Raw genomic sequence first — 9,304 nt, 5'->3', positions numbered from 1 at the left:
CTAGTCAAGGATTTTAGGAGTTTATGTCAAAGTATTTTTCCTTTGAGAAGAGTAATTTTGTCAACCTTGAAATGCCTGAGAACTCTTCAGATCTGATACACACAAACCTTTTCAGTATTTACTGAGGGTGAATGTGATAATAGGGAAAAGAAGCAAATAAATTCCTTGAAAGATCATAGGAGCACAGAAAAGGTGAGGAAAGGTTACACTATCTGTGTAAGACGTTTCACTGTGACCATGGCAGAAATGTGTCTGGTTTTGGAGTCCACAGTTCAAGAAGTTCAGGAAAGGATTTTGAGAAAAAAAAACAAACATGAAAATGCTTTATGAGTTGGTAAATTGCTCTGTACTAACAAATTCAAGTGGTCAAATACCAGATGAACGTGGGAAAACTTAAGGAGTGAAACGATTAAAGCCCAAATGGGGAACATAAAAGTGGTAACTCAAAGGGTTCTTCTGTTTTACAAATTTAACAATATCAAGAAGCAAGACCATATGTAGTGCAGCTAGATAAACATCCAGATTATAATCGTTAATCTCAAATTAAATATTACTAAGATTGTAGTGAATTCTTTCACTGGCAGCTTTTTCCATCAAGATTGAAATTTTTTACTGTAACTTTTGTTGTGCTTTCACACAGTGAGCTCTGGCTCTTTGTGCTATCTGTTCTTTAGAATATTGTTCTTTAAATATAGGTTAGTGTCAAAAAGCCTAAACTGAAAGGAAGCGTTTAGGGTGGACTGTTGTCTTAGTAAATGTTTTTCAAGAGATCTCCGTGTTCTTGATTTGCATTCTTTGCACTTGCAAAGAAAAATTGCTGAAACTATTAAATTTTATGTGAAAATAAAATGTTGTTTTCCCTCTTTTGGATATGCCCTTTGAATGAAATCTCCTTTAAAAGCTGTATACTGAAGACATTTTGAAAAGCATAGATTTTTAGAACCACAACACAGTGAAGCAATCACCCATTAACGTATTCAAAGAATGTATCCTTCCGTCTTTTTTTGTGTTTACTGTATTTATTGATGCTCTAACACTTGAAAGATGTTTGTGCTATACCTACACCTTTCTGCTGCTGGGTCTGTCTCTCTTAACAGATGTTCTTCTAATTCATTTGTGATATATCCTCATCAATATTTACTGTATTTTCAAGTATTAATGGAGGGAAGCAAATGTGAAGGAGTAGGATTTTCAGTCTTCAGTGCATTCAGATATTTTCCTACTGCATACACAATGTCAGTCTATAGTTACTGTGGGCATTTTCCTTTCTTGGGGGAGTTCTCTGTTTCATATTTTGTTGTGGAAAGCTTGGCACTTATCCTTTCCTTTTGTTGGTTTTGGTTTTTTTTTCCCCCAGAGATATTTCTAGCATCTTTGCGCGGAGTCTGTGATTGTCTAAAAAAATCAATTGATCATATGGTTTCTGCTAACCTCAGCCTTTTTTCTGCTTCCTAGTTTATGTGCTAGAGTTCAGAGGCTTACTCCATATTTGTAGTCCATACAACTACTACATCTTACCAGCCTTTGCTGCTTCATGTTGAAATAGTTTCTCTCTTCTATACTGAAACTACAAGGTACCCAGCCACAGCGATACCAGCCCAAATTCAGCTGAATTCTTGATTTTAATCAGATGCCCAGATCCAGACGCTCTTTGGGGAAAATTTAGGTTAGGTTCCGCACAGTTCAGCTTGGTTATATGTGGGTTTCAAGTTCAATTTATAACAGCAATTTATATTCCAAGCAATATTTGAGTCTAGTTATATTCTACGCTGATTTTCCTGCTGACCCCTTTCTGGTCAGCCAGGTTTTTACCTGTTTGGGGCAGAATCTAAGAGATGTCTGGAACTGGGGCACAACAGCTGCACTCTGTCAGTTGCTTACTATCCAAGTAGAAACTTACACCTCTTCTTTTTGAGAATCTATGAATGAGCTGGTAGAGGGGTCTTCGGGAAAGGAGGTCTGTGCCCTGTATGAGCAAGATAGAATATTCCCTTAGCTTCATGTGGGTTTTGATTTGAGCACTCAGAGCTATGGAGGATCTTGGAGGTTTGTGAGTTAGCTACAGGCTGCAACCTTTTCAGCAAAGCGGCAGCGCTGAAGACCAGAACAAGTGATCTGTACAAGAGGAAACTGAAATGAAAGGGGGCCCAGAAAAATCACAGTTGACTTTTCTGGAGTGATTGGCAAGATTACTTCCTACAGCTAGAATATGGAGAGGGAGAGTTAACACACTGTTAACACAGGACAAAAAAGGGGCAGAAAACTCATTCCCCATTTTTTAAAATGCTTCAGCAGACAGTACTGCACTATGGTGCTCCAGTAACTGAATGGGCTTGTGTGCTACTGCTGCAGACGCGCGTGGAAGGAATTGGATCTGCTAGTTACAATACTTCTAGCTCCAAACCTCAAAGAATGACATTTTGCTTTCAGGTTGCAGGATCAGCCCCCGTTTCTCTGGCAGGTCTTAGAATTATGTATACACTACCTTAAAAATGAGAGCCTATTAATGGAACCAGGAAACGCCACATGTCTCTAACCTTTTTAAATTTTCATTTGGTTTTATTCAGAACTTCTGTCCTTGTTTCAAAACCCTTGTGCCCTGGTAAACTGGTAATCTGAAAATGGTTAAAAACAACAAGGAAGTACAAATTATTTCAGTTAATATAAACATCTTTTATTTTCCTCCTGCCTCAGTGTCACTGTATTTAAAAACTCTTCTGATCACTTATTACAAAATAACATTCTGTATTTTAAAACCTGCCAGAAAAATAAACCAGTCTAAGTAAATTAGATATTTCAAAGATACCATTTTGCAAGCAAAGTAGAAAGTTTTTTGGAACTTGTGATACTAATAAAAAATGCTGTTTGTTGAACAAGTATTTTCCTAGTGAGGCACTACTCAGAGCTGTTGCAGATTATTTTTAGTACTTGCAGACCTTTCTATATTTATTCCACCAAAAGGCAGTCAAGCAGTGACACCCAGTGGCTTCAGAATTCTCTCTTTATTTTCTATCACAGAGAAATCTTGTTTATGTCTCTTGGTTCCAAATCCAGGGTTACTCATAATGGGTAAATAATTGTCTGTTGAAGAGGTAGTCAGAATCTCATAGTTATACATGGTAAACTGGACTTCTCTGCCTGACTAGGTGACTCTAGATGAAATGACTTAACTACCATGAATATGGATACTAATCAACTCTGTGCATTCAGGGAGTTATTCAAGAAATACATGGGAATACACTCTGCAAATAAGTGTTTAATTTAGCCTTTGAACAATGAAGGGTACAAAATCTGTGCTTAAAATCCTTTACCTGTCAGAGAGAGAGAAAATTTTTAACCATTTTTAAAGCCTTTGAAATTCATGAATGGAAAACACAATGTAGAGGCAAAATTCTATTAATATTTATTATATTGGTAAAAATAAATAAGAGGTGATATTAGTACTGGCAGTTAGGATGACAGCTTGACATTCTCAAAGTCATCTGGAACTTAAACTGCAAAGTAAACCGAAATTCTGCCAAAATAAGTTTCCTTATGAAGCCTGACTGAACTGTAATTTCCACAGAGGAGTACCTTGAAAATAAATTGTCTGCCTAACATAAGGAGTAAATACAAGAAGTCTCATTTTGCAATTTTTGTGTCTTGGAGATAAACAAATACGACATTTTTCTTTTTTAAATCAATAGCCTTGCTTTATCAAAACAAGCAAATGAAGTAGTCACATAGCACTGATGACCATAAGAACAAACTGTCGTATCACCCAGCCTTTTAAAATATGGTCCAATAGCTGTTCTCTGGGTATGTCTCTGCCCTAGGAATTGTATGAAGCATTTATACCTTGCAGAAGCTCTAGAAGAGGAATCCTAGCAGACTACTTCTTTGTTTTGCAGAGGTGCTTCTGAACCAGTTCAGTGTAACCAGATGGGTGTATGGAAACGAAGAGCGTGTGGAGCTACAGTATACCTATTTCAGCGTGTAGGCTACATGATCTAATACACGTTTTATTGTCCGAGCTCAGGAGAAAGATAAGAAAGTCCATGTCCATTACATTCACACGTCTCAGCATTCTCTCAGATTTTCATTAACTGCCCACTGCAGAAAATGATGCAAGACAGGCATGTACTGCACCGTTCCTGAAAACATCAACGCATGCCTATTTCAGAGGAAATTTTGTGAATAGCAATCATGACCCACAGTCCGTACTCCCACAGCAAAGGGAGGGAGTAGTTGCATCGATTTAGAATCTTGTTACGACTCCCAAGCCCAGGTGTTAAGAATGCACAGACTATTAAGGTCTTTCCCAGGACATGTCTCCCCTTTCTTACCAGAAGGGGGGTAAAAAAAACACCAAAAAAAGCAGTGGGAAGGTTTGTCCTTAAAACCAGAGAATAGAACAAGGGTGAACCTCAGACTGAAAAGAAACCCTACCACCTCCAGGCCCCAAGGACCTCCCTTGGTGGCCTCCAACAGACTCCTTGCATCGCGCCATCGCCACAGCACAAAGGACACCAGGCCGTCTCCTCCCCTCTCCCCTGGGCCTCTGTGCAGAATTGATTGCAGCTCTCCATGCTCAGGGAAAGGGCTGGCCAGTTCTCTTACGGATCACAAGGAGACCTTGCGCAGGCCAGCTGGGCCTCCCTTACCTGCCTGCGGGATGTCTGGATGTTTTTCCCCCTTGCAGCCACTACCAGGCACAGGGGGCTGCACCACGTGCAGGGCACCGGGTGGATGGGGGGTCACTGAGGACCCCCGACACTCCTGGAACACTGTTGCCACCGTCTCATCCAGGGGATCCCAGGCACGGGATGAGGAGGGGGCTGCAGCCCATGCACACGAAGGGAGGTGGAGGGCGATCCCTGTGCCCGCGGGCAGCAGAAGGGCACAGGGGAGCGATTCCCAGGAAAGGGGCCTTCAGCCCCTCCAACCCTTCTCCTTCCACAGTAGGACATCTTACAGGCCACAGAACCCCCAGAGCAGCCATATTTGGCCACATACATCCGACACCACAATGGCCTCCTGATGTCACGAGCCACCTCGCTGCCTTTTTTTCTGGGCCCTGTAAATACAAGGACCCCAGCAGCTGGCCCACAATTCAGTGAGCTGCAAGGCCGTCAAATGCCAAGGATGCGTGGAAGCAAGAGGTCCCAGAGCAGCAGGCTGTCAGCTTCCCGCCTTTGCATGGGAGAACAGAGATGTGGTTGCAGGAGCCACAGAGGAAGAGGAGGTGGCAGCAGGGATGGGGCACCATCAGCCACATGGTAGTGATGGCCATTGCTCATGTGGCTGATGGTGGATCCATCTGAAGGTCAGGAAGTGGATCCAGCTCCAGCATGGCTATCCTGGCACACGGTGCCAGGCCTCCTCTCCATGATGCCATGACAGCAGCATCTCAGAACTGGCCATCCAGTGCCCTACCATCGGCCCAGCCTCCGCCTCTGGCATTAGCTGGGAGGCCCAGCCTCCGTGCCTGGACATCCTGCGGGCTCACCTGTAACATCTCCCTGCAATCAGCCATTATTTTGTTGATTGCCCAGGGTGGTGCAAGCCCTTCTCTCCCATCCCCCACCCCACCCCTCCTGGATGGGTGCCATCTCTCTGCTTCGAGCCCCAAGAAGAGGGGATGAGACGACCTGGCTTCCACCGGGCTGCTGCACCGGGTGACAGGAGTCATCCCTCAAAGGGCCACCAAGGTCCCTGAGGCCCGGAGGTGGGGTTTCTTCAGTCTGAGGACAAGAAGGCAGTCTGATGGGTGGTTGAAGATGCAGCCAGACCCTCCGCGAAGAATAGCAACAGATGAAACAAAGCAGTTAGAGAGAGAGCTGTTCCTTTGGAGAAGCAGAAGACTGCAGTTCTGCCGGGAAGAGATGCTGGCCTTCAGCATTCAGATCCCTTCTAGGTGCTTCATTAGGAGTTCTTTTCAAGATCAGGCAATAAATAATTTTAAACATAATAAAACATTTAAAAAAAACAGTAAAAGTGCTTTCCTCTCTTATTTGGTACTCTGGCGACTGCATCTTGACCCCTGTGTCCCCTCCTGGTCTCTCCAGTCCAGGAAGGACACTGATGTGTGTGGGCCCAGCACAGGGCCTTTGGGATGGTGAGGAGCCGGGGCATGCAGCACATGAGGGCAGGCTGAGGGAGCTGCCTCTGGTTAGGAAGGTGATGAGACACTGGAACAGGTTGCCCAGAGTTGCGGATGCCCCATCCCTGAAGTGTTCAAGGCCAGGCTGGGTGGGGCTTTGAGCAACCCAATATAGTGAAAGATATCCCTGCCCATGGCAGGGGAGTTGAACTAGATGATCTTTAAAGGTCCCTTCCAACCCAAGCCATTCTGTGAGTCTATGATGCTTTGTTCAGCATCAAGAAGAGAAGGCTCAGGGGTGGACCTGATTGGTGACTACCAGCTGCCTACTGGGAGGGTGTAGAGAAGATGAATCCTGATTCTTCTTAAAGGTGCTCTGTGGAGGAAGGACAAGCAGCACTATGCCCACACTGGCAAATGTAGGAATTCTAGTTAAATAAAAGGAAAAGATTGTCACCATAAGGGTGCTCACACATGGAACAGGTGCCTGGGGAGGCTGCAGAGTCTCTGTCCTTAAGGATCTCCAAACATGACAGAACAAGGTCCTGAGCAGCCTGACCTGACTGGGGCTGCTCTGAGCAGGAGCTTGGACCTGAGACCTCCAGGGGTCTCTCCCAAGCCCTGTCTGTGGTTCTTTGACTGTCAGCCTTTCTGCCTTACCCAAATTGGAGCCACCCACAACCAGGTGGCTTCTGTCCCACCACCTTCCTTCAGAAAATCACCAGCGTGGGTGACTGGCCCATCACTGCCCCAAGGCACATCACCATCAGCAACTGTCCCATGGGTGGGCTTTGTTCTCCTGATCACAAGGCAGTGGTCTTCCTGCTTTGTAGTCTCCTTCTCCTGCCCCTTTGCTATTATGATGCTGTGGGAGGCTGCTGAAGGCAGGGTAAAAGACATTCACTGCTCTACGCTTGTCCCACAGGGCCGGCCAAGCAAGCTCTTAGGTCAGGCCTGGCATGACTCCCCCTTGGCGAATCCCCACTGGCTCCCACCACCCGATAGCTGCTGCTGGCTTGGGCAAATAGATTTCCTTTCAGAGATAGAGAAAGCATTTCATCCCATGGGTTGGAGCAGGTAACTCTTGGCTTCCCTTCAACTTCCTCAAACCTGTTGCAGTGTCACAATAGCTGTATCTTTTTTTTTTTTCTCCCACTATTCAAGGGCAAATTCAACATCTGGGGTATTGCAATAGTAAGACCCAGCCGTCCGCTATTTGCCTCAAAATAGGCTGGAAAGCTGTTCTTATCACAATGCAGCTTATAGTTCAATCAGTATGTATCTTTGCAGACTCATCACCAAAGGAATTTTTAAAACATATAAAAAAACTCATGTAGGTGTTTACAGAGAGATGGATGAAAACCACAGAACAGCCCTGAAGAGAAAAATTGCAATGGGAACAGGTCTTGGCTTGCTCAGAGGCTTGTTAGACAACAGCTCCAAGATCAGGGATGTCTCAGGCTAGAAAAACCATTTGCTGACTGCCCTCTTCTTTCCGCTTTTCTCTTCTCAGAGGAATTGTGTTCATGCGGCAAGGTTTTGGTAGCTGCAGGAGGCTGCGGTGAGAAGCCACCAGGAGCTGCCCCCATCTTGGGCAGAGCCAGTGCCAGACGGCTCCAAGACGGACCTGCCGCTGGCCAAAGCGGAGCCCATCAGCAATTCTGGTGGCACTCTCATAGCAATGGGAGGGAGTAGTTGCATCTACTTAGAAATTCATAACAATTCCCAAGCTGGAGGCCTGAAAATAAAAACAGACATTGTTGAGGTTTTTCCCAGGGCATCTGGCTCCCTCTTCTGATTTTTCTTCTTTAAAAAATGCAGTGGAGTATTTGCTGTGGACAACAGATGCTGACATGGCTTGTTTTATACTGAGGTGCCAGCTGTTCCTTATGTTCCAAAAACAATGCCAAACGTGCTGTTACGAGACTTATTATAGTGTCTTTTATCCAGTGGTAAGTTGTTCCAAGTGGGCAATTATTCCCGCTGAAGTTTTTCCTCTTTTTAATAGACACTTGTTTCTATGCCAGAGGTCACTGCTGTTATCATTACCTGTAGTGGCTGGATATTTGGAGTAATAAGCCATATGGCATTCTCTAAAGCAGACCTAGGAGTGAAGAGCAAACAGAGCGTTAAGCAGAAAGGGAAGGAAGTATTTCCATAGCTGTAGCTGGGAAAGAGCTTTCACTTCTGCCAAGCCAAACTGATTCTCTCTAAAAGCAGCGTTTGCACCACAGTCCCCACCTTGGTAGAACTAATATGGGTAAAAACCCATATTCTATGAAACGTCTGTTCACAGTCCAGTCCCTCCATGAGTACGTACCCCAAGAGCTACGTCCTTATTTAGAGGTATGTGAAAATCTCCCAAAACCAAAGTTCCTAATTGTGTCTCTTTTGGGGGAGTTCAAAACATTTTTGTACATGTGTAGCCGTTTTAGGAAAGACAGGTTCTGTAGCAATTTTGGTTCCTGCCAGACAATTCATGATATTTCAGAAGTTTCCCCCGTGACTTGCTTTTCCTATTTCCACAATGAACAACTTTGTTTCCCAATGGAGAGAATGTATTTTCTCCAGGGATGAGACCATGGAAATATCAGTGTAGCAGACGCTAATAATTCGGAAGCCAGTATCGTTGGTGCGCATTTTTCTATAACATTCGGGTACAAATGTAGGGGGAAAATGAAGATGCATCTGTTTATTTTAACAAAACACAGCCCAGCAAACATCTGATCCTGATCTGCACAGCTGTCTACTGGAAATGACTTGAACTAATATTGTGACAAAGACAGCAAATAGACATCAAGCCCTGGAATTAGTAAGGCGTAACAGCCAGCTCTAATCATTGGAGTTCCCCCTGCTTAAACCCAGCCTTCATGTAACTAATTTAGTGAAATCACTTCTCTCGTGACGTTACAACATGCAGTGCTGTCACTGAAAAGACGCAACAAGTTAAAGATACAGTTCAAGACTATTTACCTGAGGCTTCGTGATTAATAAAATATTCTCTGTATTTTCTGCAGTATAGCATCTCCTTGCTTCAAATGTGAGTATTTGAGAAAGAGTTACTGTATCATTTTAAAATACGACAAACATAACATTAGGATGGTCACTGGCAGTACCAATACCGTTTTGAAGTTAGTGTGCATTATTAATACAGACTTTACGTCCGTAAGAGGACAACTAGCACATTTAATGCTTAGCCTATATATTTTTGCAAGAAAATGT

Source organism: Larus michahellis, chromosome 2 (genome assembly GCF_964199755.1).
Source record: "Larus michahellis chromosome 2, bLarMic1.1, whole genome shotgun sequence".
Lineage (NCBI taxonomy): Eukaryota > Metazoa > Chordata > Aves > Charadriiformes > Laridae > Larus > Larus michahellis.
Note: the sequence above shows the minus strand (reverse complement) of the source record.